The 24,398-nt window shown below is 38.8% G+C and overlaps 1 protein-coding gene and 1 long non-coding RNA gene across 26 annotated transcripts in view; one reads left to right on the forward strand and one right to left on the reverse strand.

Moving 5' to 3' along the window:
* Positions 1 to 24,398, forward strand: part of PLEKHA5 (pleckstrin homology domain containing A5) — a 157,354-nt gene that overhangs the window by 59,224 nt on the left and 73,732 nt on the right. The window contains exon 1 of one of the 25 annotated variants that reach the window (XM_064421411.1): positions 418 to 557. The exons of 23 other annotated variants lie outside the window; for them this stretch is intronic. The gene's annotated coding sequence lies outside the window, so the exon portion shown is untranslated. Of the gene's footprint in view, positions 1 to 417; positions 558 to 14,021; positions 14,220 to 24,398 lie in introns of those variants that run through there. One more of the 25 variants, XM_064421410.1, reaches the window with a different exon arrangement.
* LOC135301145 (uncharacterized) lies at positions 18,908 to 24,012 on the reverse strand. The gene is made up of 3 exons (XR_010362882.1): positions 23,924 to 24,012; positions 22,542 to 22,583; positions 18,908 to 18,989 (listed from the first exon to the last, which is right to left on the reverse strand). It is a non-coding gene; the product is annotated as an uncharacterized LOC135301145 (long non-coding RNA).

Genomic DNA, 24,398 nt, shown 5'->3' on the forward strand with positions numbered 1-24,398 from the left:
TCAATATGGACACAATTCAGCAGATCTGTTGTCTTTTTCTGATTTATGAATTGCGCTGCTGAGTGTTCAAACCATATCCTATCCTGAAAAAGGTTTTCAATCTATTGCAGTGGCATCATGCAATTACAGTGGAGCACATGATGATAGTGTTTAAGCCTCAGGATGCCCTTCAGGGAAGTAGTGCAAATAATTATCTGTGCATCAGCCCAGATTTAAAACAAAAAAGAGAGGGGAAAAAAAAAATCAGTGCTGCTTGGTGGCTGAGTTTTGCGTATTCCAATTAACGATTTTAGATTTGACTTAAAGTTCTGAAATTGTTTGGAAGTAGGCCATCTCCTGCTGAGATGAAGCATCAGGCCACTTTAAATGAGGCACTGAGCATGCTCTCTCAGGTCCCCACTGTTTGAGATTTTGCAGAGTGTGCCTGTGAGCAGAGCTGTCACTCAAGGCGGGTGGAGGAGAGCACAGCATGCCCTTTTGTCATCCTTCTATCAGTGCACATATGATTCCTCTTGGAACTGGCAAGTGGAGATGTGAGACGAGCCTCGCTGCTTTTGGTGAGTTGATATTCATCTCTTTCCCTTTCTGATGCCTTTAGATATCTCAGATAAAACTCAGCTTCACACTTGGCTCTCTGCTCTGATAATGGGATCTGTTTGAAATGGCTCTGCCGTGCTTCACTTCAGTGAAATAATATGTGTGTTAATTTCTTTACTGCAGAAGAATTGCTTTTTTAACAGGAATGCTGGGCTGGGCAGAAAAATTGGCATAATTTTTTTTTTCCTCTGAGTTCAAATTAGCTAACTGTTCTAAATATAGCAACAGTTCTTCATCACTTCTCAGTCATTTTTCATTATGTTCTTTTAAACCAATACTGGTTTAAAACCTGGATTATTTCATGCATCGCATATTTTAGAGGGGGCTTGAATAGTCTTTGAAAAGATGATTATTTAAGACAATGTTAAAAGATGTTTACAGTACTTGGGTTCAAGACAAATTGCCCAACAGGGTAAGTTAGGTGTTGTGATGTTAGTTTTGCTGCTGTGCATGTATTTCCTTCTTTAACCAGCAAAGGAATAGGAAAAGGTGTCTCCCAGTTCTTTGTCACAACTGAGGTTTGGCACGTTGGTAAGATATAGTAGGAATTTCTGAACAAATTTATAGTCTTTGTAGTAGTTAAGGTGAATGCTTGATACGGCTTAGGATTTAATTAACTTCTAATTAACTATGGGGAAGGCAGGATTTATGATTCAAAGTATTATCAGGGCTTACTTCTTGCACTTGATTTAAAACCTTGTTTTCCTCCAAGAACCATCTGCAAATTATAACTTTTAAATTCTTTAATGCAAGGCATTTAACTTTTAGCAAAAAAACCATCAGTTGGCAATATATTTTTAAAACCTCTAAACTGGGGTTGTAAGAAGCAGGGAGTGAATTGATAAACTGACACCACCCACTTCTATTCCCAAAAAAAAAGTTGTTTCCTAATTTCACTTACCTGTGGGTGAATAAAGATGATTTAATATCATGGCTGAACTTCATGTGTATCTTAAGGTTTTGGTGTGACACAGTTCATCACTGGAATGAGATGGGAGCTCTTAGCACTAATGCATTCACAAATATTTTGAGTTTGGGAGGGGAGCCTGTTTTTAAAAGTGGACAGCCTTTATCCTGTTGTGATTGTGGATATATACTTCAGTCTTTTGGATAAAAGATTTGGATTACAATGGGAAAAGCTGCTTGTCTGTGAATTTGCTGAGTCTGACGAAGAGGCTCTTGCCAAACACAACCCCTGTTATGATTCCAGCTGACCTGATTTATAGGAGTAGAATCAATATAAGCCCTTAAGCTTCATCACCACTCTGACACTCCTGGCTGGAAGAGGGAGGGGAGGGAGGGTGATCTGTGAATCTTGAGTGCTTGAACATGAGTTTGCTTGACCCCCTAATGTGGGGTTTCCGGGGAAAATGATCTAAATGGGTGCAGGAGTTAAGATTTTTGTTAAAGCCTGAGGATAATACATTTAATTGAGGCCTCATGGTGGCAAAGGGCTGTCATAACCCGTCAGAAAAGCTGTGCCTGGGCTGCCAGAACGGGATTCTGGATTGCTGCTCTGACAGATGATGGAGGAGAGGCAGCCAGGGGGAACTGCAGACCTGTGCTGAGCAAAACAAATCACCCTGCTGCTGCTGCTGCTGGAGTCCTGGCTGCTGAGGGTTTTGGACTTGCTGTGCTGACAGACTCTGACCCCTAAGAGAGCACTGCATTTGCCTGAGGCTGGGGAGAAAGCTTCCAAAATTAATTGATTACACTAAAATTAGGAGTATGTACTTTGATTAGATGTGTGTAATATCACAAAGTAAAAATCTTAGATTTTGGGGTTTTAGAATATAGTAATATATATACAACAAGATAAAAGTTTTAAAGCAGAAGCTAGTCCTCCTTCACATTCTTCATAAGTTTAAGTAGGATTTTATAATTAAACAAAAAAGTCAGCATTGCTGACTTCAAGTGATTAGTTATTAAGTTAAAAATAAAAATTTAAGTGTCATTTCTTAATTAAATAGTTTAGACTTAAAAGACCTTATTAAAAAAGATACATAACCATTTTGTAACTTGTTAATAAAATACTACAAAACTCACTGCTTGTGTGACTGTAACATAGATTAAAAAATAAACATTTAAGTCTAAACACAAAATATCACCTCAAAAACTTTCAATCCCAACCTCAACCAAAAAAAAAAAAACGAAACAAGAACCAACATGTACTTGTGGCACTAACTTGTTACCTTCAAAGCATTATTAGTTATTTCTAATATTAGTTATTATTGTTATTTCTAATTCTTAGTTATTTCTAATATGAGTTTTCACTCCTAGCTGGAACATGTTGTTGGATAGTGGTGGTGCCTTCAGGTGCCTTGAGCTGTGTCTCTCTGAGATCTGGAGGATAATATGAAGATACACAGATTTACCACAGAGCAATTTCTGGACAAACAGCAGTCCTAGAGAACTTGAAACCTCTCAGGAAGTTGTATTTCACAGGTTTTGTAAAAGAACAGTTTTTAGTCTAAAGGAAAGCAGAAATTTGCAAGTGTTAAACATCTCAAGCTATTTTTGTAACCTTGATTGTGTCTATTTTACTCTTCAGGATAATATTTATTCTTTCCTTTGAAGTAAGTGCTGACTCTGTTAGTTTTCCAAAAAGCTGAATTCTTCCATTATTGTTACAAAGGTTAGCTGAATTTTGTAGGTAAGATACTCTCTCCTCTGCAGAGCTTCTCTTCTCTGTAACCATTTTATTGAACATTTAAGTCCACTTTGGGTCATGGGCAGCTTGTGGAAAAACCAAAAATCTTCCTTGTGTTTACGATCTTACTGTGGTTGTGCATAAAGAGGCTATTGTGAGAACTGAGAAAACTTGACCATTGCCTTTTGTTTTACTCTGTGCTAGTTTTGTTGCTTTATTTATATTTCTAGACAGGTATGTGCATAAATATGTATATAAAATATATATACATAGAGAACATGCAGAGAGAGGTGAATGTGTGTAAGGGCTGCTGGCTGAACAAGATTACTCAAAATGCATTTAAATTGCACAGAACTGAGGACTGAAATTGAATAAAATAATGCTTTTCCATGCTAAGGGATATTATTATTCAGTCATTTTAGACATGTTAGCCATCATTAGGATTTTCTTGTCTTTTATTTTGGATCAATATATTGTAATTGGCAGGGTGAAAGATTTAGGTTCCTAGGATTGTGCCATGTAGGTGTTCTGATTTTTAGAAGCTGGAGGTCTCTGGAAGGAGCTTGAGGAGCTCACTCGTGTGACTGAAAATGTAAGGCATGTAATTTAACCTGTTGAGTTATTTTCTGAAGAGGATGAATAAAAAGTCACTGACTTCTGTGGCACTTTTTCAGCAGGAAAGCAGTGAGAATGTGGTGGTGGCTTTAGTCCTTTTGAGGGAGCACCACTGCTGAAATAATGTTTATTTAAACTTTTTCCTTGAGTTTTCATAAATATAATTGTTTGCACAGGGGGAAAAAATCAGTTAAGGATGTGAGGTGAAGGGGAGCCTTTGTATATGTATCACTTTAGCTGCCTGCCAACTGTGTTTTGAATTATTAACATCTTTTGGACAGTGAAGGCTCAGCCTTCTTCCATTCACACTGTGCTCTGAATAAGAGATTTTACTACTGCTGACAATTGCACACACTCACTTGGTGTGCCAGATGGAGGGCATGGAGAGCCTGTGACAATTTTAGGCTGAAGGTTGTGTCTAAAACCTTGTCAGCATTCTGCATCAGATCTTGACCTATTTTAGACAGTTTGCTACAATCTGATAGTGCCATTTATTGGGGTTTTTTTGTATGAAGTGGAGGAAGGAGTGGAGCTGTGTTTCACAAGCATGAGCTAAATTTACTTTTCCAAGTGAACGAGAAAATGTACACCAGTTCTCATTTAAAATAATTGGCTCTAATGTCAGCCATGTATAATTGAGTCTGAGATTTTATGGAAAAGTAAAGAAGGCATTATTAGTTCTTTCTGTATGTGTCCAGAATAAGTTGAGAAATGGGTCTGTTAAAGTGAAAAACGAAAATATTTGGGATTATGTTTTGTTTTTTGTTTTTTTTTTTTTTTAATGACTTCTTTTTTTTTTTTTTTTTGCACCATGAGAGTGGAAATAATGAGCTGGCTGAGTCCTTGCTGAATGAGCTAAAAATTGTCTACTTTTTCAGTACACTGAGGTTTAAAATGGGTATTAAATACAGTCCTGTGAATTCTGGATGATTTTTGCCATGAATACACTAGATCTTTGCAATTCAGTGGTGAATAGATATTTATTGGGCATATCTGTGAATGAAAATTTAGCAAATGATTTTGTATAGAGGGATTGTTTGGAACTTTAAATTTCCTAAAAGATGACCAAGAGTAAGTAAAACATTTCTTTTTGTGGATCAGAATTTCCATCCCCTCCCCATGAACATAGGAAAAATGGAAAAACCAAAAGGAAGAAAAAAGGAATGCTTCTCAAAATGATACATAAGCTTGAATTTTTTCAGTGTGTTGTCAGTACAGCATCACTTTCCTTATGTTTATGCATGTTTCCATGTTCTACAATGTTTTCAGGATATTGTCTTATGCACATTTCAGTGCTGTGGTGAGAACAGTTTAGTATTTAAACATGTCAATGGCTGGAATTACTTTCTGCTTTCCTTAAGCTACTCTGAATTTAATGGAAGCATGTACCATAAAGTGACTTCATTTTTTCCAAGCCAATCAAAACTTGATACTCTTTCAAAGTATGACCATTGAGGGAAAAAGAAAGGAAATGTTAATTATTATGTACTTCAGGCCACTTGAAGGGATGTGTCTGCAATTCGTATCTTGCCTGAAATACCAAAAGGTTTCCATGTTTTATACCTCCCTATTTATCTGGAAATTATTAACTTAATCCATATTTCAGTATTTTCAGTCTTTAAGTTTATTCCCAAATTTGGCTGTATTTATATTTCAGATGGTCTTTTTGCCTCTTTTGCCATAATATATATAATAATGTGTACAGGGATTTTTTTCCAGGCAGTTATATAGGTACCATAACATAACCATATTGGTAGAAAATCTGTCATTTACATGAACATTTACATATGGGCAACTGAATAAAAACCTTTTAATCAGTGAAAACATTGTGTTTGGTGACAGCACTGAGTAACATCTTTACTGGAAAGAACTGCAAAGTTTTAATGGAGCAGGATTTGTTACGGAGTCTTGAGGTCCCTTTAAGTATGACCCATGATTAAGTTAAAAACAAAACCAGCAAAATTGATCTATTGCATTATTTTAAATGGACAGTTCTTTTTGACAAGATGGGGTCAACATATGATGGAGGTTTTGGAGGGGAAAAGATGCACTGAGAAACAAGAAATACAAAAAGGTTTTCAGAGCTGTCATTAAAACACAGGATATCAATACAAGTCGTAACAATTTTTCTCAATAGAAATTTGTCTGGTATGAGACATTGTATCTTGACTGGGATCTCTGTGTTAGAATTTTTATTTCTTTTTTTTTTTTAAACTGTTCTGAGAAATAGGATGAATTTTTTTCCTCCTGGAGAAAATAGCCCAAGCCATCAAGGTTGTCATAGCAGAGAAGGAAAGGCATGACTTAAACAACACCAGTTTTGGTAATACCATCTGCTTCAGCCCACTCTGCCCAGTGCATTTGTTCTCTCTGTGAGCAAACACAAGACAGATATCCTTAGTGGTCCTCAAACTGAGGCTGTCAAAATAAGTTCTTTAATGCTGCCTCTGAAAGTGTCTCCAAGTACAGTGTGATTTTGGCCATGATGTGCTTCCTGCAGGGGCAGCTGAAGTGAATTTCCAGCTGCCTAAATGATCAGAAATAGGTAGAGAATGTTCCCCACAACCTTCCATTGCAGCATTAGCATTTAGCTGTTGCATTTTTTTTTAGCTGTTGCATTTTTAGCGGTTGCATATTTTTTTTAGCTGTTGCATTTTTTAAGCTGTTGCAATTTTTTTTTTAGCTGTTGCATTTAGCTGTTTTAATGGTGGGGAGTATTTATATCATGACAATACAAATTGGGAATGGAAACAGAGATTTACTTAACATTAAGCTGTTGTATTCAGCTGTTTAGTTGTATTTAGCTGTATAGTTGTATTTATCTGTTTTAATGCTGGGGAGTATTTTGTATCATGGTAATACAAATTGGGGGTGGAAACAGAGGTTTACTTAACCAGGATCACAGAGGAAGCCTGGTGGAGCCAAAGGGCACATCCCTGATGTAATTAGCTTGATGATGACTGTCAGTCAAATACCTCAGGCCCTGAAATGCATGTCAGTGCAAAGCTGCACCTGGCCCCATAGGAAGAAAATCCAAATAGCCCCAGAGGAACTTCTTGCTCATGAAGCTGGATTGGTTTCAATGTCTTAGCTACCAGCTTTGCATCATTCCATTTAGAAATCTGGTATCTTACTGTGGTACTGCCCTGTAACAGGAAGTTCAGGGTCATAAATTCATCAGCTCAGGGCGCTGAGCACCAAGATGTTCTTGTCTCATTGTGTCCTGTAATGGTTCACACTCACAGGACAGATTCAGATTGATAATTTTATCCATTGGATGCAGTTTTTTATTTCATTACCTCCTCTGTGTTGAAACCAAGTAAGAACAGTTTCAGTTTTGTTAAGACAGGACTATTAAATGTATTAATCAGTGTGGTACTTCAACAGAATTAGATGTATTTAATTTCTTAATTTTATGTTACAGTGACATGTCTAGTAGAGTGGTAATGTGTCGTTTTCTGACAACTGTGTTGAAGTGATATTGAGAGTCTCTGACTACATTCCCCTTCTCCATTTTCACCCAAAAATGTATGAAAGCTTCTGCTGCACCTGTGCAGAGCTGGAACAAAGAGAACTATGTGGAAAAGCAATAGCACAGCAACCAAGAGGAGAGAAGCTCAGAAATGTCAGGGTGATGTGAGTGCATGGGGTGTCCTTACCTGTACATGAGTTTAGCCCCTGCTTTACACTAACTACAACCATATTGTAGTTCCTCTAACACTTCTAGACTTCTGATCCAGAAAGCATTTCTGCTTCCCAGGCTCCATTTTTTGTCTCTTGTTATCTCCATAGTTCTATATAAAAGATTAAATGAAAATGGCACAGCCATTTCCTTGAAAAATATTAGAAGGAAAATGCTTTCAATAGTTTTAAAATGTTTCCAGTTTGTTCCCTGCAAACCTCTGATATCCCTGTGGCAGTTTTCAAATTTACAATTTGAACACTGAGCCACTGGACCCTTTTTCACTAAAAGCATTTTGGTGTCTGCAAATAGTCTACACTTTCTTTACCCTTAACTTGGGTAAAGAAAAACCCTCATGCACACACCAGTAGCATTCTTACAGATAAAAATGTAGACACTGTGACTGGTGAATACCCTTCCACTTCTCTGCAGCTTTCTCATATTGAATGAAAATAGAAGAAACCTTTTTAATTGAAGAATTGTAGTAATAAGGGATAATAATCAGTAAGACCCTGCTGCTCTTTATCCAGAAAAGAAATTAGTTGAAGACAATAAATTCCTTTGCTGATTCTGTTGACATCACAGTCCTTGCTCTAGAGGCAGAAATTGTAATTTACTAGTTTAAAGTTATTGATAAATAACTTGGGCATGTCATTTATGTTAGAAACAACTACCCCCAATGTGTAGAATAGAGAAGCTTATGACTTCTAACCAGATGTTTTTTCAGAGTGTTATCAAGTCCTTTATGACCCTGGAGATGGTTATCACAAAGCAATACAAAGGTTGATTTAGACTGTTTATGTTTCGTAGAACAAAAATCCTTTGCATACTGGAGATTTTGGGTTTGAAGAACCTCTGAGAACAGTGCTGTGTGAGCCTGTGATGCTGCTTCAGTGGCCTCCTTGTGGATTATATTTGGGTTTTTGCCACTGGGGGGAGCAGAAGACTGTCACAGGCTTCAGGGAATGGAATAAGTGTCTGTCTTCCATCTCGGAAGTTTCAGGCCTTAATGATGAGGTGTGGGACACTGTGGGTCCTTCATGTCTGGCACATGCTTGAAAATCTGTTTTCTGGTGAATAAAATCTCTAAATAATCAGGTTTCATGACTGCTCTTTCCTGAAGAGTTGCATCCTGGATTAAACATGAAGTGCATTTCATAAAAGCGAGGGAGGGAGCTAAGGGGGTTTAGAAAAAGGAGGGAGAGGAGTTTACACAGGCAGATAGTGACAGTGTTTTTGATGCAGTGGTTTTGGTTTGAAAAAGGCAGGTTTAGTTGGGTTTTAGGAAGAAATTCATTACTGTGAGGCTGGTGAGGCACTGGCACAGGGTGCCCAGGGAAGCTGTGAATGCTTCATCCCTGGAAGTGCCCGAGGCCAGGTTGGACAGGGCTTGGAGCACCCTGGGATAGTGGAAGATGTCCCTGCCCATGGCAGGATGGGTGGAACCAGAGGATCTTTAAAGTCCCTTCCAGCCCAGACCTCTCTGTGATTGAGTGAAGAGTAGGTTCTGGCTGGTGTTGGCCTCAGCAGCGAGCTAAAATTCCCTCAAATTTTTGTCTCAGCTGTTGCCTAATGGCAACTCCTGCAGCAGGAGAGTGCAGTTTGCTGTAATAAAAGATGCTGTTGCAATGTATATATGTTTGTAAAATTAATGCATTCTTTAACCAGACGTTTGCTTTAATCTTGGTCTTTCAGCAGTAAATCTAAAAATGCTGTTCCCTTCCTCTGAAAGCATTGGGAAGGAGGAAACATTCACTTTGCTTCTTTTCATTTCCAATGCACAGAATCAAAGGCTGTATATAAACATGTTATTCTAGAAAGACTGCAACTCTAAATGCTGCCTGGTTATTCCCAAGCTCATTTAAGGTTCCGTCAGTGTCTTTGTGTGTCATGTAATTGGGAAAAAGTGCCCCATGGGCTGTTGAGGGCTTGCCGTGCCTGCTGAGGTTGCTGGGCTGGTGATGTTCATGCTGCATGCAGTTTCCATTACATGTCTTTAACTTCTTTGATGTTTGGGACACAGCAAGGCGTTCCAGTTGCAAGCCAAGGTTGGGCTTTCCCTTTGGGAAAACTTCTTCTGTCTGTACTGTCAACGGCAAGCAGTTGAAATTCCTGCTTTCAAATTCATTATCATTTTTGCTGGTGGTGTATAGAGCTTAAACGAAGCAGAGCAAGCTGAAAGAAATGTTTGGGTGACACTTCAGTGCTCTCAGTAGAGAGATTTACAGCAGGGTTGTGGATACAGAGGAAATATCAGGTGGCAGCTCCCAGCAGATCCTGGAGCATTCCAGCAACCTGGACTATTGATGTGTTTCCTATGGGGGTCATTTGTTGCTCCACCTCTTCTTCTTTTTCGTCCATTTTTTGTTTTGACAGATATAAGCTGCCTTAAGGCCCTTACCTCTCCTAGGTTGCTTTTTGTTGGTTTGGGTTTTTTTTTTTTTAATATGACATTCACTTTAAAATTATTTTTTGACTGATGCTTGAAACAGCTATGGATTCTTATTCTAGGAACATAAACAGAGGGTGCTGAGTGAGCTGACAGATGTCACCACGAGAGTGATTTTTATCAACATGGGTAACCCCGATGACTGCAAATAGACAAACATTGCTGTGTTAAAAAAAAAAAAAGGCAAGAAAGGAAATAATCCAGGGAATTAAACACTGGTCAGCTTCACCCTTTTCCCTGTGAATATTAAAGAGTGAGTTCTCATTTAAACTGTTCCTAGCCATGTGAAAGACTGGAAGGTAATTGGAAACAGGCAGCATGGAAAAAGGAACAGGAAAAATCAAGGAAAATCTTGCCTCACCAACCTGGCTACCTCCTACAGTGACTGCCTCTGCATGTGAGGAGGAAAACAGTAGAAGCCACATGCATTCAGCAAGGCTTTTGATGCATCTTCATGTGGTACCTCTGTGTCTGAGTGTGGGGTATGAATGGTGAGGAATTAACTGCACCATGAGCAATCAATAGTTTGAAGTTTCAGTGTTGTTTGCAGGGAGTCTCCCTGGAGTTGCTGCTGGGGTGGAACTGTTTTGTCACTGGATCAGCAAGTCAGTTCCTCACACAGGAGTGAGGCTCCTGCAGAAATGAAAGATGGACAAGACTCTTGGTGGTCATTAAGTTCAGACTCGTGCTCAGAGGTAAATCCAATGCCAGTTCAGATTGCAAAGGTCCTTGCCCATTTGAGCCTCAGAAATCTTTAAGAAAGACTTGGAATCATTCTCTGCTCAAGAGGCTGAAGGAGATCAATGTGTTTAGCCTGAAGAGATGACAAAAGAGGGACTTAACTGCAGCCTTCATTAACTACATGGACTTTATAAATGAGACACAGTCTCTTCAGGACTGTAAAAAGAGCAATGGTCATAAACTGCAATAAAGCACATTCTAACAGATTAAAATAAAAATATAGTAAAAAGCCCAAGCCTCCTGAGCAGAGAATGATTCCATGTATTTCTTGAAGATTTTTGAGACTCAACTGGACATTTGCAATCTGATCTGGCATTGGATTTACCTCTGAGCACGAGGCTGAACTTGATGACCACCGAGAGTCTTGTTCATCTGACATTTCTGCATGAGCCTCACTCCTCTGTGACATCTTTTTGACCTAAGGTATATTATAGCATATACACTAACTATCCATAAGGCAGCCTGTTGAAATAATCAGAAGCATGTTCCCTAAATCAAATGTCTAAAGATCTTAGTAAAATAACTTATTAAAGGTCTTAGTAACTTAGATGTGAACATAAACCCCTAAATTCTGTGGAATATACAGAAAAGATTGCCATGTGGTTGTCTGCACATATGTGTCCAGAGCAATTTTATTTTCCCCTGCTCCTTGGGCTCAATTATGTTGTTTCGTCTTTGTATTGGTTTGGCTGAAAAGAACAAAATTTTTCTTCTTGAATATAGCAAATTGTGTTGGGTGGAACAGTCCATAACTCTCTAGTTCAACAGTAACAAAGTGTGTCCTGTTATCCTGCTCTGATATAGACTGCTAGGATTAGTCTTAGCTGTCTTGAGTTTTTAGGAAGTTGTTTGTTGAAAATTATGGTGCTTCAGCCATGACTGCAATCTCAGTTTGAAGGCATTCAGGAATAGCTAATTTTTAAATGAAATTCAAAACTGGACAAAACCAGAATGTCGGTGTAATTAAATATTAAGATTTTCTCTCTCAAAATCAGCCCTTACATTCTGGTAAGCTTCTGTGTCTCAAAACTGGTAGATCTTTGTCTTCCAGTGTCATGTGCTAATGCTTCATCAGATCTTAACACTGAATTCAGGGCTGGAGGCTATTAATGAAATTTAGATTCTTCTGGAAATAGCACAGCTCTTACAAAGAGAGGCTTTAATGCCACAGAACTAGCAGGAGATTAAATACTTCTATAAAACTTATCATATGCTATCAAAAAAAGTAGAAGATTGCTAACTTCATTTCAAGCAGTGGATCAGTATTGTAAATCAAATGTGCCAAGCAAGAAAAGGAGGCACAGTCTCTAATACTGACCACTTAACACATGCCTGTATAATACCACAGTTTTGAATCCCACTCTTTTAGTCCACCCATGGTGATTTCTGTTTATTTAAGTCTGAAAGAATTTAATTTAAAAAAAAACAGATCAATAGAACTTGAATTTATTAATCCATCCAGTCACATTTTGAAATACAGTGCATGGCTTTGCTTACCATAGACTGATGGCAAAACTCTTGTATTTTCCAGCTAATTTCTGCATTGTTAATACTTGGCTCAAGTCTCACATTCCATACTTTTTCGGAAAACAGCGTTTCACAGGTTTTGCCCTCCAGATTTTTGCTCTTCTAAGTGTGACAGGTGAAATTGTTTCAAAATAGGTCACTCGCCTTGGGGCTTTAGCACTTGTGGGTTTTGGAGCCAGCCTTTTTCTGACACAGAAGGGTTTGATGATCTCACCCATTAGCTCTGAGCAGGCTCCTGGCAGGAGTGTCCTGGGCACTGGTTGAGCACTTGGCTGCTTCTCTTTAACCAGTTCATTCCTGGCCCCCATGGCAGCTTTTACCCTGCATTTATTTGCAGTTCATTCTGCCCCCCAGCTTCTGTTTTTGATGCTGCTCACACTGAAAAATGAAGGATAACTCAGGTTTGAATCCCCATTTTAAGCTTTTTTAGACTGCCTGCCACTTTTGGGGTGTTTTCCCGTTCCTATCAGAGGAATGTCTTCTGTTCTAACTTGAGTTGCCATTTCTTTGCTTTGAAGGATTCTGTGTTCCCTCCAGTTTGTTACTTTATGCATTCCTTAGAATTTCTCATCTTGCACGTGTGGGATCACTTTTTACAAAGTAACGATTTATCTTGTGAATTTCCATATTTTTCTGCAAGGCTTATCTCTTCATATTTTCACATATTTTCACTAATAAATGTACAAAAATCCAAGCCTTCTCTGTGCAGAAAGGCTTGCACTGCCCTCAGTGCAGTTGACTGAAGGTGGTGCTTGCCCACACAGTGCCCCTGTTGGTTGCTAACCAGCTCTAATTTAGGATTCTGTTGGCTCAGGACTGTTGGAAATCTGTGGGCTGTCATATTTAAAGATGTGTGTGACGCTAATTTGAAGATATTCGTGAAGATAATCTTTGATGTTTAGGGTTTTAATATGAAAGATCTCTGTGCTCCAGTCTAAAATTTGGGATTTTGTAGACGACCCCAGTCATCCCTTCAAGTGCAACTCTGCTTTTTACTATTGCAGAAGTGAATTTTATGCACCAAATAATTTCTTCATGTTCTTCATCTCCTTCTTGCTTTATATTTTTAGAGTATTAGTCCCTGGTTTCTCTGTCCTGTACAGAAATTTCCTGCAGTGCCTGTTGTGATCATTTCTTTCCTTTCTGTGGTGTTCTTCACAGTTTTGATAGCTTCACATGCTGCATTAATAGTTTGGATACATCTATTTCAGTATTAAGACTTCCTGATTTTAGCACACAAGCGTTTTGGGTTTTGCTCATTATTATATTTTTTTTTCTTTCCATCCAAAAAGAATGGGCAAAATCCTGAGGACTGAGCTTCCATTGTGGGGGACACCTTGGGGCAGAAAGAAGTCAAAAAAGGGAGAAAGGTGACCTGGCTGAGGGCCACCAAGAACTTCTCAGCTGAATCAGCTGGAGCTTTGTAGACAGATGCCCAGTGCTGTGGTGCCAGTCTTTGCTCTTCCCCTTCATCTCATGGAGTGTTTCCTGGCTACTGCTGCCACAAAGAAAATCTTTGCAGGTTAGAGATAATTAGAAGGGCATATTTAGATTACATCTGGGTCTTCTTTGAGGTTTGGGATTGTTTTTTCACTTTTTTCTGACTGTAATAGTTTGTCTAAGCTCGAGATACGCTGTTAAAATCTCTATTATTATCTCCTGTTGAAACTCAATGCTGTAGTTAAACGTTTTGTTTCCAGTCATCTGGAGGATGAGATTTTATTGGCAGGAGAGAGTCAATACTTTGGAGCTGCAGGAACATTTCAGGAATAAGTGACATCACTGTGGGATCAGCTTTCCCAGAGTCTAGCAATCCTGACAGCTAAGTTGCTTTTCCTCTGGGTCAGGGCTGAGCAGTACTCACTGGGAAACAGCTTCCAAGAGAAAAGGGTCGTCCCTCACATCCTTACTGTTTGTGTGTCAAGCTTGTGCTAAAGAATTCATGTCTCTGGAGACTGGTGAGTAATTCTTACACATTTTAATGATTGTTTTTTCTAAGACATAAAGCATTTCCTCCCACTTCGGAAATAAATGCTCTTTTAAAGATTTTTTTAATCCAGCATTCAATAACTCACAAAATATGAAAATCGGAATGCAACTTCGTAAAGTTCAAGTTAAGATTTTAAGTAGAAGCCTAATTGTGGGTAGAGGTTGTGTTTATTACTTGCTGTAACTGTGTCTCACTTCCAAGATTTTTATTTAGACATGCTTGTCTGCTAAATCATGTCATAGAGATTGAATGTAGCAGGAATTTGAGCTTTTTTTAATTAGCTGGTGGTGCTGGATGGGATGTAATTTCCAAATAGACACTTGTAAGGTACCTGATTTTAACACACAGCTCATATGGCAGTGTTACTGGATGCCAGGTTTCAAATGTGATTTTGGGGGTTGTAGGTGCTTGTGGAGGGCACAAAACAGAAAACCAGGTGCATTTCCAGTCAGTGTATGTATCTGTGTGTGTATCACCTGCAAAGCTGGGTGTTTATTTCTGTTGAAATGTCATATAGTGAGCTGCAAAATCTGTCACAAAGCAGTATCTGGTTGTAGCTTAGGATTTAAATAACTGAAAAACACTTCAGTTTCCACTTTCTGGTAACAGTTTTCTCTTAATAGGAGAAATATAAAATACATGTCTTCTTTTCTCCTCCCTGGCAGTTGAAAGTCTAATTGTAAAAGTGCTGCAGTGCTGTGACACTTGGAAATCTTGTCAGATTCCAATTTTGAGAAGGTTTTTGTTTTTTATAGCTAGAAAATTACAGCACACTTGTCTCCAGAGAGGCATTTAGCAAGGGAAGCCCAAGGTTTTGCTGTGTCACTTTGGTTTGGGTTTCTTTTGGTGTTCCTTAAGGATGACAAGTCTTGATGGATGAATACATGCAAAAAAATGTCTTATTCATCTGTTTGAAGATTCTGGGGAATACTTCAACTCATCTCAGTAAAAGTTAGGTATTGATTTTCATCAGGAAATAATTCCAGACTGAATTTGGATGGTCTGAATCAGAGCTGTGGGTGGATGTAATACATCAGCTTCCAGAAACCTGTGCTTAGGGTAATTTCATTAATGCAGCCACTGGCAATTCTTGTGGTACAGTGGTGTGGTGGTGATATATTGCAGATGCAGAACTGATGTAATATTTATGATTTACGTGATTTGGAAGATGACTGTTAGCATTGAAGTTCCTTTGTAGCTCTGACTCTTCATGTAGGTGGCTTGGCTCCCAACCCAGAACTAAAAACAATGCGCTCTGGGAAAAGCTTTTAAAATTCTGTTGTTGTGAATAGAAAAACTATTTTCTGTCATTTTAGTTCCCAAATAAATTCTAATGTTGAATTTAGATAAATTTTAATGTTGCATTTTAGTGACATGTTTATCTTACCAACTTGGTGCCTTTTTTTAAATTTTTTTTTCTCTCAAAGCTTGATAAATTACATTTTAATACGAGTTTTATCACTGGTTTGTTTTGTTGGTTTTTTTAGTGTGATTTGGGCTTAGCCATAATAGGTTTTTATAGGCAGTTATATCAAACTGTCTTCAAAGATGTTTAAAGTGTGCTGTGCTTTTTGCGATATTGAATGTACTATTAGATGGAAATAAATACAGAGGCTGTGCACAAAAATGAAGTGCTGGTAGCATTTTAGGTTTGGAATTGTATAGATTGAATGGCACAAATAGCTGTTGTGCTGTTCTGTTGACAGGAATTTAGGGTTGTACATAAACTCTTAATTTGCTGCTTTTCTTTAGCAAAAAAACCCCCATGCAGCTATACATTTCAGTTAATCAGTTAAGCACATAATAATGTGCTTAAATTCTTTCCAGGAAAGAAAGGGAATGGAATGAGGGGCCTTTCTTAAGTATAGGTCTAGAAATGCTTACTGCATATGTTAGCTTGATCACGGCTGCCAATATGAAACTTTCTGGGTTTCTTGGTTAACTGACTGGAGCCATAGTTGGTGTGGTGATAGCTGGAATTTTCCAGTTACTTTTTCCAGCCCATAGGAGTCACATTCTAGCTCATAAGTTTCCCATTTTCTTGCAGGATTCAGGATTCAGGTTGTTGGTTTGTGTATTTTTTTTCAAAGGAGAAAAGGATACAGTTTAAATATGACCAAGTTTTTTTTAAACCTTAAAGTATATCTTCATTTAAATGTGTGGCTACCTAACATCAGCTAGAAGAGGAATATATTGATGTATTTAAAGCTGTTTGTCACTGAGCTACACAACTGAAAGAAACTCCTGGCTTTGCTCTAAACTGGGCCAGGTGTATCAGTCTCCTATGTCACTGGTGGAAGGGGCTACATGTGGTTCTTCTGGTAGTGAAACTCCTGTTTTATCTAAATAATATGGTCCCTGCTGGAACACCAGGTGTGAGCATTCAGTGGCATCTGCAGATTCCCTTAACCTAGCCATAGAAAACAAATTTTTTTGCAGTAAACAAGTGAAAACTGTCATGCAGAGAAAAAAAATTCAAAAGCTTAAAGTGTGGTGTTTATTTTGGGAGGTGGAGAGAGGAAGAGACAAATTTCTGATTCCACCTGAGCGGTGAAGTAGCTTAGAGCCATGATCATGGAGTAAATTCTTTACCTCAAAATACCTTCTGCCTAATGAGGAAAAATATGAACAACATTCATGGCAAGGCACTTGCTTGTTCCTACTTGCTTCTGGGGAAGCTGATGAATTCATTGCTTGAACTTAACTTTTTTTTTTTTGCCTCATACATTGATCTGTTTTCACTTTCTAGAATCTACTTTTTTTGCAAAACACTGAAAACGCTTATTTTGTGAAGATCATGTTTGCTTTTATAACATAACCTATTATGAAATCAAACTTTTAGCTTGGCTATAAATCATTTAAAACTTTAGTTATGAGGCAACGCCAGTCATTTCAGGGTTGGAACTCTCCAAACAAAAGTGAAGATAAAATATATCTGAAGTTGTTTGACCAATATGTATTTTGGCTGGTGCATTTTCTGTTCCTTTAAAATGCATAGAGTAGGCTGAACTGCTTGGTTTGGGTGGTTTTGCCTTAATTATCTCCAGGAAGAGGGCATGAGGAGGCAGGAGACCATGGCAGATGTTTTTTGCTGACTTGTCACTGGCAGAGCATCCTCAGAGTCCCTGCCTGAGGCAGGCATGGATCAGGAGCTTGTTCAGTGTCAGCACACCATATAAACAGCAGGCATGGGGAAACCTCCCAGCCCAAGGGAGCCCACACTCCCCAAATTCATACTCCATGGAGCAGTTCTCAAGTGACAGTTTGTTTTCCACATGCAAAACTTACTTTAGCCCCATTCTTCATGTGGAATGAGGAATTGCTGGTAAATTGATGTCTTTTTTTTTCCCCTTCCAGCCTTCTGCTGTAAAATTCGTTGCTTTATGAATTTTTGCAAAGTGCATAGGAGGGGAATAATATTCAAAAATACCTTCAAAGGCTCTCTCTTCAAGGGATTCTTATTGTGATGTCTACCATTAAAGAGTAATATTGTTGTCCATTCAATAACCTGTTCTAGAGATTTCATTGCCTCCTTCATCAGGATGCACAAAACCAGGCTGATAAAGAGTTTAACACAGTCTGTGATTCCTGTTCCATGAGCTCTGTGGTGCCTGGAGCTCCACTGGGCACCAGAAATCTGGACTTAAAGCAAAGAAACAAATAAATACTGGTATTTTCAGCCAGGAATGACCAGGTGTGTTGGTTTTTTTCCTCTTTGTGCCAGTTCTAAAATATTGTGCTACTCCAAACCTGCTGGCCGTAAATAAAAATCTTGCCACGCTTTGGAGTTAGGAAGGGCAGTACACAAATAGGGAGGCTGGATCCCCAAAAAAGAATGCAAGGAGATTTGGCATTCCAGAAGAAAACAATTGAATGTCAGAAGGTACATTGCAAGTAGAACTGTACTGAGTAGCTGGAGAGCTGTAAAAGTTCTGCATAGCATAGTTATTTTATAGATCTGGAACATCTCTAAAGTTGCTGATTCTGCAAAGAGGATATAAGGTGAGAGATGCTGTAAAAACATATTTCTTTACAAATCCTCTGGTTTATAGTCTTGAAATGTAGCCTAAAATCTGCTTTCCTGATACAATGTGTAATCCAGAAAGGAAAAAAGTGGGGGAAGGAGTTTTCACTTCTGGGTTTCATATGAACATTCCCTGCCTTGCAAATTTCTTCCTTATGTTCCTGTTTTCTACTGGTAAGAGGAGAATTGAGTAATACTCCATATGGTAAACAGCAGTTAATTTGACTTCTTTGGATACGATTTTACTAGTCCTTTAAAAGTGTTTCCAAAGCCAGATTCAACAGAAGAAAAACAAGTCCCTAAAGAAGTCTATAAAAAATCATGTTCCCACCCAATACAGAGGGTGGTTTTCTTTAGGGTTTTCTTTGCCATTTTAAAATCAACATTAAATGACTGATGTGTGATGTCTGCCATCCCAGTGTTCTGTCCCTGATCCCTTGCTCTGACACAAATTAAATAAACTGATGTTCACATAAGGAGTTTCTCAATGAACTGATTCTTCACTAGGATATTTTTCATTACCATATAGTTGCATTCATAGAAATGTCAGGTACAGATGAATTGCTTTCACATTAAAAACACTTAAAACAGGTTAAAAATCCATTAAAAATCATGTTTACCTGCTTGAGGCTGAGGTTGTTCTTACACAACAGTCAGCTGTTGCCAAAAAAGCCAGTTCCATGTCGCTTTGCTGTACCCTGGGTAAAAACACACCTGAGAAAGAAAAAGAGCTTGCAGCTCCTGGCTGTCCCTGAGGTATGAATTTAATGGAAGGTCACTGGAGGCTCCATGTCTGTTCAAGAGGTGTTGTCCTGTAGTTTTCTCTGCTGCTGCAGTTTAACCTTGGAAGGAGCAACCTGGTGTGCCATTTGCCGAAGCAGAAATGTGTTGCTGGGTCAGCAAGAGTCTTTAATAAATATTAATTGTTATTTCCATTGTATTGTGAGATAAGGATGCAGTTGTGAGAGTCAGGATGTAAAACTAGGGGACTACTGAATTGTAATGTTTTTTGCTGGGTGTTTTTCCTGCAGAGCTGTCAAATGTGCTGACAGTTGACTTTGTAAATAAAGTGTAGTTGTTCCTCTGCATTTATGAAGTAAAAGGATAATGCAGATCAATCTGTGTAGGTGTTGAAATCGAAGATGTGAAAATACAAGGGGAGGCAGCCAAGAAATACTTTTTGTCAAATGGAAATTTCTGGACTTCTAAAGCCAACAGTTTGATTATATGAGACCAGCAGGCATCAAAGTGATTGACAGTCTGCATGCAAGCAGTGGGTGGCAGACGTAAACTCTGGATCAGATGGGGTTCTAAAATCTCGTCTGGTAAATTGATGATGATATATCCTGCTACCTGAATGCTGCTTTTCTTGTGGTAATTACTTTGGCCAAGTCACCTTTTAAAACAGCTGACCTGAAGCACATTCTAAAAAACAAATCTGGTTGTTTGTTCTTCTTTTTATTGTAGTGTATTTATGATAGCACTTTAAATAATTAATTTGTGTTTACCTATTATACAGATTTTTGCCTTAATTTAAAAAGGCCAAATTACTTTAATTAGAGAGAAAGTGTTACTCTTCATCTGCTCTGCTTCCTTACCTGATAGTGAGTATTGGTGTTGCTGCCTCTTCAACCATCTGTCTAAATTGTGGTTTTCATTTATTTTAAAAGAAGCTTGGCATTGAGATGGGAAGAAGTAAAACATTACTTAAGGAAATAGGATTTAATCTTTTAGTGTATTCAGGTTGACTTGCTTTTTTTTACAATTTGTTGGGTAGAGTAGTTCTAAAAATCAGTTCATTTTCTCAAAATAACTTTTATTGTGGATATTTTGTGTATGGGAGCATTCTTTTACCTGCTTTTCTTTAGTATGTGGGGTTTTTTTAACTAAGATTGCATTTTTGAGATAATTTTGGGGGAAGATGTTTGGATGATGTGAAAGAATTCTTCACAGCTATGTATCTTGAGTATTAGCACCATTTGATTAACACTGCTATAATGTAACTAACTTTTTTCTGTGTGTTCTGAACTAGCAGAAGGAGGATCCTGCCAGTTCTGATAATGCATATAAAAACAGATCAAGAGAAAGCAAACTAAAACTATATTTGAAAGAGGGTTTCTTTTTTTTTTTTTTTTTTTTTGCATTTGTTGGTATGAATCTGACTGCTGCCTGACCTTGGGAGATTTTCTTTAAGACCAGTGCATCTAGATTGTAGAACCATTAAATCACACAATGGTTTGTCTTGGAAGGTCCTTCAAGATCATTTCAGTCCAGCCCCATGCCATGGGCAGGGACACCTTCCAGCAGACCAGGCTGCTCAGAGCCCCATCAAAACTGGCCCTGGACATTTCCAGGGATCCAGGGGCAGCCACAGCTTCTCTGGGCACCCTGTGCCAGGGCCTAACCACCCTCACAAGGAAGAATTCCTTCCTAATATCCAATCTAAACCTACTCTCCCCATCTCACCTGTAGGTTCTCTTCAGCTGCTGGAAGCCTCAGTTGGGTCACCCAATGCCTTCTCTTTTCCAGGCTGAACAATCCCAATTTTCCCAGCCTTTCCTCGTGGTAGAGGAGCTCCATCCCTCTGAGCAGCTTGGAGGCAGAATCACCTCCCTCACCCTGCTGGCTGTGCTGCTTTGGATGAATGCTCCCAGTGTTCCATTTTGGGGCTGGTAGCAGAGGGAGGGCAGCAGCCTCCAGTTTCAGGTGTCATTTGGCTCTGCCTCTTTCTGTGTCACATTTCTCAGCCCTTTTCTTGGCACATAAAACTGGGGCTTTCCATTGCTCTCACACACATCAAAGCAAGGAGTTGATGCTGCAGATTAATAGCATTAAGCAGTGTGGAATTCAGGGCTGGTTTTGCTAATTGCTGACAGGTATTAGCACCAACAATTAATGCAGACACTCAACTCTGACGATCTGAGCTAAACTGTAGATCAGAAGGTGGGTCCATCTGGGCTGACACTCTCTGCATGATAAGGACTTGTGTTGGTGTTTTAAGATGAGTTGTGAGAGCACCACATCAAAGTATGATACTCTTTGGTGTTTTTCTGTGGATAGTGTAAGGATGCTTTTCCTGAAAAGCAGTAATTTATTTTCCTCAAAAGCAGTTGAGGCCTGCCTACTTTTTATAAATGCTTGAAGTTAACAAGATGAATAATAGGCAATGATGAATTTAAAATGAAAGAAAAGAGGGATATGTGGGCTCTCTGCAGTTAGATCAGTTCCTCCACAAGCCTGATTGGCATCCACACCTCTAAATTCAAATACATTCCATCTGCACCAGCATTGTTAGTCTGGTTTGGGAGCAAATGAGCATTAGGTGTGCATGTTTCAAGTATACAGTGTAGGGTCTTTTTTAAAGGATGTGTGGGTTCTGAGGAAATCCTGGGATAATTTCTCATCTGCTTGTGATGCCAAACAAATCCCAAACCAATTTTATTTGTTGCTGACATTTTAGTCTTTTGGAGACTTGTAGAACAACTTGCTGCTGTTCTTCTGAGGCAATATTATTATTATTTCTCTGAGGTGATCAGCTCCTGAAGCTGCACCCAAATGAACTGAAGGAGGGGAGAGCTCAGCCAGGCTCAGCTGTGCCCTGGGACCTTGGGGATGACAAGTGACACGTTCAGTGTTCCAGCTCAGTGACACACTTTGTACCCCGTGTGTCTCTGGGCTTGAACTTCACGTCACAGGCAATGAATATTTTTAATGGAGTTTGTAGCCTTTTGTCTGAGATGAATGCAGGCCCACACATGCTGTAAGCTTCAATTAATTATCCTCTGGGGTCTGCTGCACATATTTGCATATGCTCTATCAGTGGACCACCAAGATTATTCAATTAAATCCTCACAATGGCTTTAAGAAGGCCAGTGATTAAAGCCTTAGTGATGACTGTTCATTTATAAAATAATTGTTTTTATAAATTTCAGTCTTGGTGCTTATTTCTTGCAAAATAGGAACTATTGGGAGGGACAGCTTGAAATACAGGATGTGTCTGAATAGGTACCACAGTCACAAATGATAAACTTTTCAGCTGCTTTCTTCTCTCAGATTGCTAAAAGAAAGATTTTTAATCATTTCCCACATGACAATGACTTGGCAGAAATTTGTCAGACCATTTTTCTCTCTCAGCAGACTTGGGAAGTGTCTAGTTATGACCTGGTGTATTCTGATATAAGTGCTTGATAAACATGGTTTTCTTCTAAAACTTCTGCTGAGTTACTAATAGAAATGTGGTTTTATGTAATAAAAATGGCTGCTTACCAGAGGTGTGATTGTCTGGTGACTATGCCAATTCCCAGGTATCTGAAATGATCAAGAAATTGAAGTTGTGTAGCTGTCTGTTACACTTCTGTATAACCTTGGCTAAGATGATTAAAGGGTTGGTGTGATCTACACAATCTTAAGAAAACACCAAGTGAAAAAAAAAAAAACAAAAACAAAGCAACCCACCATTCATACAAAAAAAACCCTAAAAGCAAACCTGAGTAATGATAAATACTACCAGATAAGAGAAAGAGAAAAATGTCACCAAAGATAGAAAACTTAAGACAAATAAGGTATTTAACTACTTCTGTTAATGAATGTTGGTTTTTTGGTCCCAATGTGCTTAGAGAGATTTGCAAAGTGACACTGTGGTTTTGCCAAATGTTTGTTGAAAATCTGCTGTTGAATTTGAGGTAGTAATTCACTGAAATTAGACATATTTTCTATTTTGTGAATCTGTTAGATTTGTAACTCAAATTCAGGAGATTTACTTTTTTGCAGTTCTATAGGAGGAGTTTGAACAAATGCACAACTGATTCCACATCAATAGGTATTAAACTGCTTAAATTGTCTGCATTCACTTTTCTTATAAGTATCTTTAGCCTTTTTTTTTCCGAAATATAATTATTGAAAATGTTAAAATTGCTAAGAGGAATTGCTATTAAAGTTGCTTTCTCTTGTAAAATATCTCTAATTTTCATACAGTGAAATAGAAGCATAAGTCAGAGCTGCCTTTTGAATTCCTACTTGTATTTCTAAAGCTCACTCAAGAGCACATCTCACTTAGGCTTTTAATAAATGAAATAGGCCAAGGCTTGCATAACTGAGTTTGGTGGTATGTGGTGAAGATAATTTTCTGTCTAGTGAGCTTTGAAAACAGTAAAAGTTGCTATGTACCTATAAATGCTAAAAGGTTTTTTTTTACTGAATTTGATGCTTGTAGTTGTAGAGGGGGTGAGTAAGACAGCTCAATTATCTCTAATTTACTTGGTGTGATGAATTTCTTCTGGTAGTGTTGTACAGTGGTGCTCATGCAATCTGTGATCATTTGTCCCTTGTAAATTCAAGTCAGGTTCATTTCTTGTTCTGAAAATCTCTAATATTCTGTGTGCAAGAAAATACCAATTAGTCGTTTCTAATTAACCCCTATTAATGAAATGTCCCAATTTATTAGTGTGCTGATCTGAGTGGTCTAACCCCGGGAGCAAAGACAGCTTTTTCTTTGTTTTGGAACAGGGTTTTTTTGTTTGGCTTTTTTGGTTTGGGGGCATGTTTGTTTGTTTGTTTTGGGGGTTTTTTTTGGTTGCTTGGTTGTTTTTGTGGGTTTTTTTTAGTTGCCCTCTCTACAAGTTAGCTTTTATTAGTTCTACCCTCTCTACCTCTTCAGGAGAGGCTGCAGTGTCCCTCCTGCATCAGGGAAGCAAGATTTTGGAAAACATCTGCTGACAGACATCTGCTGTCAGTCTGCACAGAATGCCAGGCTGGAAGGACCCACAGGGATCATCTGCGACCCAGGCAGGGTCATCCCAGAGCACAGGGCACAGCATTGTGTGCAGATGGCTCTGGAACATCTCCAGGGAGGGAGATGACCTCCTTGGGCAGTCTTGGTCTGCACAGTCCACAGGGTGGAAGTTTTTATTCGTGTTCAGGTGGAACCTGGGCATCAGTTCCTGCCCGTTCCTCTTGTCCCACCACTGCTGCACCTCACAGTGCCTGCTCTGAGCCCTCCCTGAAGAGAAGGACAGAGAGGGATGAGGTTCCCTCTCCGGGCTGAGCAGCCCCAGCTCCCTCAGCCTTTCCTCCTGAGAGATGCTCCAGTCCTCTCCCTGGATCCCCCTTCCAGGAGTCTCTTTT

The sequence above is a fragment of the Passer domesticus genome, chromosome 5, assembly GCF_036417665.1.
Source record: "Passer domesticus isolate bPasDom1 chromosome 5, bPasDom1.hap1, whole genome shotgun sequence".
NCBI classification, from domain to species: Eukaryota; Metazoa; Chordata; class Aves; order Passeriformes; family Passeridae; genus Passer; species Passer domesticus.